The sequence below is a fragment of the Nilaparvata lugens genome, chromosome 3, assembly GCF_014356525.2.
Source record: "Nilaparvata lugens isolate BPH chromosome 3, ASM1435652v1, whole genome shotgun sequence".
NCBI classification, from domain to species: Eukaryota; Metazoa; Arthropoda; class Insecta; order Hemiptera; family Delphacidae; genus Nilaparvata; species Nilaparvata lugens.
Window position 1 is genome coordinate 54,331,596 of NC_052506.1, and position 12,059 is coordinate 54,343,654.

Here is a 12,059-nt window from a genome sequence, read left to right on the forward strand (position 1 = left end):
GGCTCTTATCAACCATTCGAAATCAAAATTCATCAGTCATATCTCGAATACGTATTCTCTGAGTGTTAATCTTTGGTGAAAACAGAAATTTTAAACTATTTATGTGCCAAAATCAAGGAATTGAAGAAGTTTTGGCTGTTTCTCTTTCCAAATATCGTGTTTGTGACTGTTCTAATAAATAAATAAATAAATAAAAACCCCGCCTTTTCATTGAAAAAATGTTACAATTCTCTAACCTTCTGAGTTTTTCATAAGTATCTGGAGTTTACAAGAGATTAATAATGGTGTAACAATCAAAAGTGGTATTTTGAATTGTCTAAATAAATTGGTGGTTTTGAAAATAGCAAGTCAATTTTATAATTTCATTCATTGCATTTATGTCACTATAGATGCCCAAATAGCAATTTAATATTGTTAAAATATATTCTATTGTACATATTTTTTCTTGTAAGGGAAAAAGGCTGTAAAAAGTGTGTTTGATTAAAGTTATAAAGCATAAATTTGAGATAAAAACAATAGCACAATGGAAAGTGCCGGGTAGGTTTTTTGGTCTATAAAACACTTGTGAGATGTTCACGATACTCACATCTAACTCGTGCTTTAAAGACCCTCACTATGCCTACAGTAAAACTGTAGTTCATCTATATATATAAAAGCGAAATGGCACTCACTCACTCACTCACTGACTGACTGACTGACTCACTCACTCACTCACTCACTCTCAGAACTAAAAATCTACCGGACCAAAAACGTTCAAATTTGGTAGGTATGTTCAGTTGGCCCTTTAGAGGCGCACTAAGAAATCTTTTGGCGATATTTTAACTCTTAGGGTGGTTTTTAAGGGTTTAAAGTTCGTCCTTTAGCATGTATATTCTTCTTATTCCAATATCTTAAAATTATAATTGAAAAATGTCCACACCATATGTTAATATAGAACTATAATCTAGAGAGAGTACCTCTTCGAAACAGTTGTTAACTGGTAAATAAGTTAATACTTTTCTCAGGTTGGCATTAAGTTGAGTTGACTTTGTTAGGTTGGCACCAAGTTGAAGATTGAAATGCATTCATCGCGGAAAAATTTATTGGGCACTGCTACTTCAATCAGAGCTATTCCTGGGAATATTATATTACTAGCCGTCAGGCTCGCTTCACTCGCCATATCCGTTTAGCCAGACGTTTAGTCTGGATCCCCGTCTGGATAGCGAGCCTGCTGATCTCATTCTTGGACGATCTAGTCGGGGGTCCAGGGGGCGGAGCCCCCTGGCTAGACAGATATGGCGAGCGAAGCGAGCCTGACGGCTATTAGTAGAACTATATAAGTAAAAACATAAAACAAAAATAAATGAAACCTGTGGTGGAAGATAGTTTATAGTGGGTTAGGGTTTTGCTTTTAAAATTTATTGGCATAAAATGTCAATATGTTGGTGATATTAATAGTTATTTGTATAATCTAGAGTGAAAATACAGCTTTTTCTCCCTGAGGGGAGAGCTTAAATTGATGCCCAAGGCGAAGCCGAGGGCTACAATTTCACTGAGGGAGGAACAGTTATTTGTATATCTTGAGTGAGAAGTAGGCTACTGTTTTTTCTACCTGAAGGAAAAATTTGAAGCCTGAGGCGAAGCCAAGGGCAACAATTTTCCTGAGGGAGAAAAAAAAATTTTCACTCGTGATATACACAACATTTTTCGTCCACCTACATTTTTATAAAAACTGCAAATAAAATAATTCTTAAAAACGTACGTGACCAAACAATGGGCCCGTTCTGTGTACATGGAATGTGGTAAATTGTCCGATTCACAATTTACCAGGTAAAAAGTTCCGCGTTCCCTGGGAAGAGTTTTAACAGATTCTGTACCAGAAACCAGTTCCAGTTCCAAAATCCTGCCCCACAGTCGAAGCGTGGTGAATTGTCCGACCTGGTACAGTTCCAACTATCTGAGCTCTCATTGGTCGATTATTGTATAGTGAGGTCCACGTTATAATGACAGTATTTGATCAACTTTGGTTTTGCAATCCTTGTCTATCATTCGACAAAGCCGGTGTTACTATCCTTTTCTAGGTTAACAATGATGCCATTTATGTTTTTGACAGTGTGGAAATATAATTAATTAATGCAGAGAATCGGCATCGCTATTCTTCTATCTTAATCCACTGCCATTATAACGTGGACCTCACTACAGGTTTGAAACATAAATATTTACACTTCAAAAAAAGTTATTCAGTTCTTCAACTCCCCGAAACATCTCTACTCACATTTTCGTAGAACAACTTCAATGAATGCCGTTGATGAATTAGAAACAGAATACAGAATAGATGTTATTGAATACCATAATCAAAAACACTGGATTTACATCCGGTTTACTCAACAGTGACTTGAATGATTGAAGTTCAGCATTTTAGGTAAATGTAATGTCTATATAATATAATTCAATAACGTTTTAAATAATGCAGTATAATTAATCTTAATTATACGTTTCATGCTGCTACTGGTCGCTTGGCCAAAGTATTTACAAGAAAAAACAAGCTGAAACTATATTTTTACACTAATTGTGTCTAATATATCATTCAGACTCAAACTTGAGGATATTTTTTAGAACTGGAATAAATAGTACACATGACAATTTCATAGAATGGTCAGGTTAGACTTAAGTATGTCCTGAGGGCTGATCACTAGCCTAATCCTTGATCAGTCCTAGACATATTAACTTATTTATTTACATCAATAGAAAAATAAAACCATAAGCTTACAGCTTTGATCGCATAGACAAATTAATCAATAAAACAAATTAATGGGCACAGTATAAGTATAAGCAAAGTTTTGCTGCAAAACTTTTGAGTTTTCGGATAGGAGAATATTAAACTGTCAGTCATGGGTGAAGTATAACGTTTGTGAGGCTCATTGATGGCTCAAAAACATATCCAGACAAGTGATATGGCCATTTCTACTCTTGCTGATGACTTCTTGTAGATGAAGTATTATTATAATTGAATCTCATATAACTTTATAATATTAATTCTATTGTCATTTAGACTGAATTTGGAATAATTCTGTTGTGGAATGCTTGCAATATTTATTATCAGCATTAAAAATACTAAAGATTTGCACAAACATTTTATTTGGTATAGGACATGTTCACCGTCTATTACTGACTTTTCACATTCTATGGTAACAGTAGGAAAAATTTAATGTGCAATACTCGCCTATGGCTCGTGCGTAAACGTTTCTTTCGGTGCAGCAAAGTACCACTTAGTGCACTAGTTGCACAAATAACTATTATAATTTGAATAAAAAATTTGCTTCCATAACTGAGATCAGATTTTTATTTTTATACAAACCTGGAATGGCGGCTAATTTGAAAAGCTGTGATACACCAATCTGAATTTCAAAACAACAGAAATTAAGTTATTTTGTAGGTATTTTATTCCAATTTCTTTTAAAAATAATAGAAAAATAGAAATCCTATTTAAAATAAGTATAATTTCAATGGAAATAATTCTGAAATAACCATTCAATATTATTATACCGGTAGGAGTAGGTCCAACTTATACATGTAGGCTAACTGAAGCATGGATGAAGTCTAGGATGGTTATTTATCAACTTTTAAAATGTCATTTCAGGTATTATAATTTGTGTTTCTCATACAGTAGTGTCTAAAAATTATTTCATTGTTTTGAAAATACATTTTAAATATTTAAATCAATTATAAGACTTGAGTACCTAGCAAAGTATTTTAATAGAATGAAGAAAAAAATGGCGGCTGAGAATTGTTTGTTTACTTTTGTACAGTCACTGTCAAAAGTAAAAATAAAATATTCTGGCAAACAGACAACATTGCAAAGCTAGAGAGAGATAGTGCTATCTGATTTGTTGTATGATAGAAAAGGACAGCAACAGTATTGTCAATCCTACATTGTCATTATAACGTGGACCTCACTATAGTCACGTGATGGAACAATTTACGATTGGAACTGGAACAATTTACTGTACACAGAACGTACACATGGCCCATATGAATAAAACCAGAGCAAATGCTCATGAGCAAGAGCATGGAGCATAAGGTTTTGCTCATGAGCAAGAGGTAGAAGCAAAAGCATTTGCTCATTTTTATATGAATAAGCTTTACCTTATACTCTTAACTTATGCTCCTGAACTCTGAAGCAAATTCTCACATATTTTAAAGATTTTTCATCAGCTGATTCACTTTTGTAGCCTTACTTTGTTTTTATAGCTCACGGAAGCGCTAAATATGCAAGTAGGGGGCACCGCTTGTGTTTGCGTCGTCTGCTCTGTTTTTATTAATTTATGAATTGAGTTTTAAGTTAGTTGAGTTTAGAATTTTGAAATTATAGTGTGAAAAAATGTCATCTCTATAATAACCTTCAGCATATTCTTATACCAATAGTCTTCTTATAATTGTCTACACTCTTATTTTCTTAAATGCCTGTTTCCTATTTTGTGATGGCTATCTTCTGGCACGGCCCTAGGGACTTTGCCGCCCAGGGCGAAATTGGCAAACGCCACCCCCTCCCCCATCTCAAGGTATCCTGGCTAATTGTTTACTTGAAAATTTGCCCGAAGGTTATCAGCTGTTTAAGTTGAAAATGACATTTAAACAAATATTTGACAAATATAAATATTGGGGAACAGTAACACAAAATATCTGATAAAAATATTATCTTCGGAACAGATAAATAATGGTACACAATAATTCAATTCTCTTTCCATCCATGACCAGTATTTACACTGGATAGATTTCGTCAAAAGAAATTAAAAAACACAAACTATTGCATGTCAAAGAGACAAATAAAACGACTGATCTCCTCTTAACTCAAAGAATAGAGTAGACGTTTGAGGAGTTTATCTCGAAGCACATTTTTAAATTGTTTATCTTCCAATTCACGGAGACACAATGGGAGCCTATTGAATATATTCAGGGTGTGAATTGGAAAACTGTTGTGTGATCTGGCCAATCGATAAGAAAACATAATTAAGACGGTAGTTTGAAATCAAGAGACTGCAAGAGAGTATTATAAATAAATAAATCAAAATATTCAAAGTTAATCATTATTTTACAGTTTTAAGTGATTGGTGAGTGTTATTTTGTTATTCTATTTTCTTTGTAAATAATCTAAATTAGAACTTTTCTGTTTTTAAATATTTTGACTCAAAATTGGATCTGAATTCAAGTGTATGAAACATAACCTGCTTTTTGGACCATTTATAGTGTATAAATCGAAATTCGGGGAAGGAACAATTTTGGGCTGTGCCTGTTTGTCCTTCCCTAATCATTTTGAAGAATTGTATTCTGTTTATCAAGAAATAAATAACGAGCAAAGCTCAGCGCGCCGTTTTATTTATTTATTTATTTGGTATATGTGATTAATCACGGCACAATTGTATCTCAGCTATTTTTGAAGATATTGACTCAAAATTGAGTTGATATCTTCAAAAATAGTGGGGCTACAAATGTGCCGTAATTAGTAACGTTAGCCTTTATTTATTTATTTATTTATTTATTTATTTATTTATTTATTTATTTATTTATTTATTATTTATTTATTTATTTATTTATTTATTTATTTATTTATTTATTTATTTATTTATTATTTATTTATTTATTTATTTATTTATTTATTCATTCATTTACATACAAAAGCTCACAGAATATATTCATGAAGAGCCTTATTGACATCAACTAGCTCAGATACATAATATTTGATGCAAAATAAGAATGAAAAAAAAAAAAAATAGTAAACACAATTTTTGAATATTAATATGATAAGAAGAGGCGACATGAGGCCAAATTAAAAAAATAAACTAATGATAATAGAAAATGAAGAAGAATGAAATAAAAATAAAATTGAGTTAATAGAGAATAGAGGAAAAATAGGACTTTAGAAGAGAGAAAATAAAGAAATGAGAGAGTTAAGTATAATTATTTATCAATCATGAGTCAGCTATAGAGCGATATGCTAGTTCACAGGATCTCTTAAAGGCCAGCAAACGGATCAATGCAGTGGCTTATTCTTTTGTACAAACGTAAAGTTCTGTATAAATGCTAGAATTGTAATGATGAGTCGTTCTGATGAATGGCATGTGAAACAGAATATTTGGTCTTGGTCTATTAAACGGGACATGAAGTTGCAACATATTTATAAATTCTGGCATGAATACTTGATTGTTTAGGGTATTATATAATAGCAAGAGGGAACCGACAGATCTCCTTTCCTCCAATCTTTGAACATTAAATATCAACCTTAGATTGTCTGTTGAAAAAGCTATTGGACAGAATGCGTTGAACTTTTTAAAATAAAGATACCTTAAAACTTTATTCTGATTTTTTTCCAAATCAAGAATATACTCTAATTTACAGTGATAAAGCATGTCATGTCAAAAAATCGATCATTTTGATAAAATTTCTAGATAATTGACCAAGCGAAGTGAGGTCTAAGATTCAAGTCGACGGTTTGGCATTTCTCTTAATGTTTAAATGTTCAAATGTTTAAATGTTTGAATGTTTATATGTTGCGCATTTACGGCAAAATGCAGTAATAGATTTTCATAAAATTTGACAGGTATGTTGCTTTTTAAATTGTGTGTCGAAGTATATACAAGGTTTTTGGAAAATTTGCATTCAAGGATAATATAAAAGGAAAAAGGAGCCTCCTTCTTACGTCAATATTAGAGTGAGAATCAGACTATAGAATTATTCATCATAAATCAGCTGTCGAGTTGACTATAAATTGCATGCCATGACGCATGCAATTCAATATCTCAATGTAACTTGGTGAAAAATTAGCAGCAGGCTGTGTAGACTATAAATTGCATGCCTCATTGAATGCAATTTTTATGCACTATTAAATAGGATGCAAAGAACTTATAACAGCTCATCTGGGCGCCTAGATGTCTTCTGGTTTTCTCACGCTAAATTCCGGAAAGCGTTATACAGAGTGATTCATAATTATGGTAAAATATTTTAATACGTGATAGTAGAGGTAAAAATAAGAAGAAAAGTTCATATAAACATATATCCATAAACACTTCATTAGCGAGCTATACAGAGTGGAAGATTTAGCCTGGAATTCAGTTCCTCTGGTGAAATATACTGATGCTGAATTGTTTGGGGACTAGTTTTTGAAAAACTTATGCTGGATTCGTATGGAAAAATATCTGAAAAATTGAATAAAACTAGTCTGGAAGCTGTAGTGTGAGTAGTTCTTGAGAAAAAAGTTGAAATATGCAAAAATCTAAGTAGAAAAACATAGACTTCTACATTTGATGCCCAATAACTTTCTTTAATGACCAGTAAACAAATAATTTTTTGCAATAAAAATTGTAGAGAATTTAATTCTGAAAAGAATTATGTGAGCTGTGTGAACTAAATTCAAATAAAAGTTGAATAAAATGTGCGATTACGCCCCGTTTTGGAAAGCCAATTTTCTGTCTCCAGCTGTTTAAAGTCTAGGACCTAGCTAAATCCCGAACTTGGAAACCGGCCCTAATTGAAGCCGAATTGAACAGAGACTTTTAGGTTATGTTCTTATACTAGACAAATTGAAACTCGCAAATAATGTTATGCACTCCTGCACCTATATAGTTTTTGTTTTGTCCTTTTGTCAGCTCTACGCTGCTCCACAAAGTAGAAGGAATCAGAGAGAACATTCTTACCGGTTATTGTTTTGCCTAATGTGCAGTATCAACATATACCAGTAGAAAGCACTTGTATATGCAAATGACAATTTCTGTCTGAGCTGGATTAGTGCTGTTGTAGGGGCAAGTAGTGGGGAGTCATTGGCATCCTACACTTCTCTCTCCATCAAACCAGTTCACACCACTCACTCACCCCAGCAAAACAACTGCTGGCAGTATTCTTGAGGCTTGAGGCACGGAATAAGCATAAGTACTGTTTCTTTCCTCTGTGCTTGAGGCCTGCATGTCATTGTTTGGCCTCTTTCACATGATAGGAGACGTGCAACTGAACAGTGTTCACATTTTTTGTCGAAGTACATTGAGTCCAATCATGTCTTTCACATGGTGATCCCGAGCCAGAAACCTCATTTTGTCATGTCTTTTCCCCTCCAGGCGAGCAGAAACCTGTTTGGATCGAGATACTAGCGGACATATCGCCACTTTCACATGGTGATTCTACATCTCTCTGGTCATCACTTTTTCTCAAAATCTATCTTTCTTGAAAATGAAGATGGAAAAATTCTGATTTCAGATTTGGATTCAGCGAACCCAAAATTCTTTAAAGTGTAAGTCCCATTTTTGAAAATATCCGAAAACAAGGAAGTTATGGCTGTTTTTAATAAAGCTTTCTATTATCATATAAATGATACAGTAAAAATGAACAGGTACTGTACTATACAGTATGTATGTACTGTAGCTATTATAATACAACTTACACTGTATTCATGTAGAAAATTTGGTGGGATATTTATCTTGATTTCTGAAAATACCCAAAAATTGTTGTTTGACAATGAAATAGACAAAATAATAATATGTGTGATTGGCAAAATATTCAGCTCCCTGCCCAGGAAATACACCCACTTTCAAACTTCGTGGGAAGCAACCGCAATTTGTGACAGAAATCTCACAAACCTAACCTCCCGGTTGGTGAATGAAGAACGCAGACTATCTACTGATAAAGGTGATTCTGTGCAACCAGTGGTATTCAAAACATCGGAAATCCAGTGCTACAGATGCAAAAATTATGGACATATTTCCCGTGAATGCAGAAATAAAATGAAACAGAAAAGTGGTCTATTCTGTAGTATTTGCAAGAAGAATAATCATGAAGACAAAGACTGTTACTTTCGTAAAAAACAGAATGATAAGAAGAAGAACCAAGTATCCTTTTTAACTACTAATTCTAATGTAAAATACTATGACACTTTCGTAATTGACTCAGGGTCTACTTCACATATGGTAAAATCTAAATCACTATTTGATAGTTCCATTCCAATTAGTTGTAAAGTAGGAGTAGCCAAGGAAAATGAATCGATGTTTGCTCTTGAGGTAGGAAACATCAAATCAGACAAATGCAACTTAAATAATGTTTTATATGTTCCAGAACTTTCTAAAAATTTGTTATCTGTAAGTGCTATCACTGAGAACGATGGTAAGGTCTTATTTAGTGGAAATAGGGTTGAGGTGTTGAAAAACAATGAAGTCATTATGGAAGGCATAAAAAATTCGAATGGTTTGTTTGAAGTTGACTTGAAAATGCATAATTCAAATTCAGTCCATCATGTAATAACTAGCACTATTTCACCCAAGTCTAATGAGTCTAATGAAGTAGAATTATGGCATAGGAAGCTAGGCCACCTTGGTGTAGATAACATGAAAAAGCTCATAAATCTTAGTGAGGGAATGAATATTAAAACTAAAATTGATGACTTTTCCAAAAACCCATGTGAAATATGCTTGTCTGCTCGCCAAACAAGGCAACCTTTTAAAACAGTCAGGGAAAGGGCAACAAGACCCCTTGAAATAGTACATACTGATGTTTGTGGGCCTATTACCCCGGTAAGTTGGGACAATAAAAGATACATGGTTACTTTTCTAGATGATTTCACACATTTTGTCATGGTATTTCTTATTCAAAATAAAAGTGAGGTATTTGATATAATGAAACAATTTGTAGCTGAAGTAGAGGCAAAATGGCATTCTAAAATTTCAAAATTTCGGTGTGATAATGGTGGGGAATATTCTAGTAATAAAATCAAGGATTGGTGTCAAAATAGAGGGATTTTCATGGATTTCACCATTCCATACACTCCAGAATTAAATGGAAAGGCAGAAAGAATCAATAGGACATTGCTAGAAAAGGTTAGGGCACTTTTGTTTGATTCAGGATTGAAAAAGGAAATGTGGGGTGAGGCTGTAAGGACAGCAGCTTATATTGTTAATAGAAGCCCAACATGTACTCTTGATTGTACTCCAGCTGAAAAGTGGTACAGTAAAAAACCAGATCTATCAAGACTACAGATTTTTGGAAGTATAGCATACAGTCATGTTGCAGGTAATCTTAAGAAACTTGACAGTAGAACCAAGAAGCTAACGTTTGTAGGATATTTGCAAAATGATTATCGGTTGTGGGATGCTGATAAGAGGAAAATAATTGTTTCTAGGGATGTAATTTTTTCAAATGTTGAGCAATCTAACCAAGGTGAAAAGTATTCTGACCCCAAAGTATTCAAGATAAATCAAGGCTTTGACATTGAGGGAATCGCAAAAGGTAATGATCCAAACAATGTATTTGAAGAAATTGAAAATGATGGAGTACAAGAAACTGAAATAAATGAAGTTGAAGAAATTGAAAATAATGAAGTAGAAGAAACTGATACAAGTGAAGCTGAGGGTATTGAGATTGAAACAAATGATATTGAAGATGGAATCAATGAAGTAGAAGTAAATGAAGAAAGTGGAGAAGAAATGATGAATGAAAGTAATGAAATAAGAGGGAGAGAGAAAAGAGTGATTAAAAAACCAGTGTGGTTGAAAGACTATGAAACCAGTTATCTTAGTCTACAAGTAGATGAGCCTCTTACATTTTCTGAAGCTATGAAATCAAACAATTCTGTAAAGTGGTTGGAGGCAGTAAAAACTGAACTAAATGCTTTGAAAGAGAATAATACTTGGACAGAGGTAGATACTGTACCAGAAAACAAAGAAATTATTGATAGCAAATGGGTATTTAAAATTAAAAATGATGAGAAGGGTAACATTCAGTACAAGGCTAGATTAGTTGCTAGGGGGTTTCAACAAAAGGATAGCATAGATTTAAATGACATTTTTGCCCCTGTGGCCAAATTGCCAACTTTTCGGATTTTCATGAGTGTTGCAAATAAATTAGGGTTTCCTGTATATCAGATGGATGTAAAAAATGCTTTCCTTAATGGTGATATCAAAGAAGACGTTTATATGTCATTACCAGAGGGAGTAGAAGGATTTAGGAATAAGGTTTGTAAACTTAAGAAGTCAATTTATGGTCTGAAGAAATCTCCAAAAGATTGGAATTCTAAATTTGATTCTGTAATGAAAATGAACAATTTTACTAGGTCTAAAAATGATTATTGCTTGTATTCTAAAATTTTGGAGGGTAAAAAGGTATTTCTATTATTGTATGTAGATGACATACTTATTTTTGGTTCAGATGAGAATGATGTTTCAAGATTGAAATCAGTCTTACAAGAAAATTTCAAGATGAAAGACTTGGGCTTAGTTTCTAATTTCTTGGGAATTAATGTCAAACAAGATATTGAGAATAAGGGGGTAACTGTTATTAGTCAGAAGGAGTATCTCAAACATGTATTGGAAAAGTTCAATATGCAGGATTGTAAGCCAATGGACACTCCCATGGATAAAAATTTCAACTTTGAATTATTGACTAGAGATAAGTCAGAGTCTGTAGAAATAGAAAAGAAATGTCATAGACTAATTGGTTGTCTTATGTATGCTGTTGTAGGATCTAGACCTGATTTGTGTTGTACTGTATCTTTCTTGAGTCGATTCCAAAGTTGTGCCAGTGAAATGTTGTATAAAAATTTAAAACGTGTATTGAGATATGTAAAATGTACTTTAGATTTAGAGCTAGTATATAAGAGAGAATTGAATGATGATATGATTGTAGGCTATGTAGATGCAAACTGGGGTGGTGATTTAGAGAGAAGATCAACCTCAGGTTATTGCTTCAAGGTTTTTGGTAATACTATTTCTTGGTGTACCAAGAAGCAACAGAGTGTTTCATTATCTAGCACAGAAGCTGAGTATGTTGCTTTGAGCCAAGCTGCAAGCGAGGCTTGTTGGATAAAAGGAATTTTAATTGATTTTTGTGTTGTTTAAAATAAGAAAACTTGTATTTTGTTGTTTGAAGACAATCAGTCTGCTATCAAAATAGCTCATAATCCTGAGCATCATAAAAAAATGAAACATGTAGATATAAGGTATCATTTTGTAAGAGAGAAAATTTCTGAAGGTGTTATTCAAGTTGAGTATTTAAAATCCTCAGATCAGATTGCTGACATTTTCACAAAACCCTTGGGAAAGGAACTT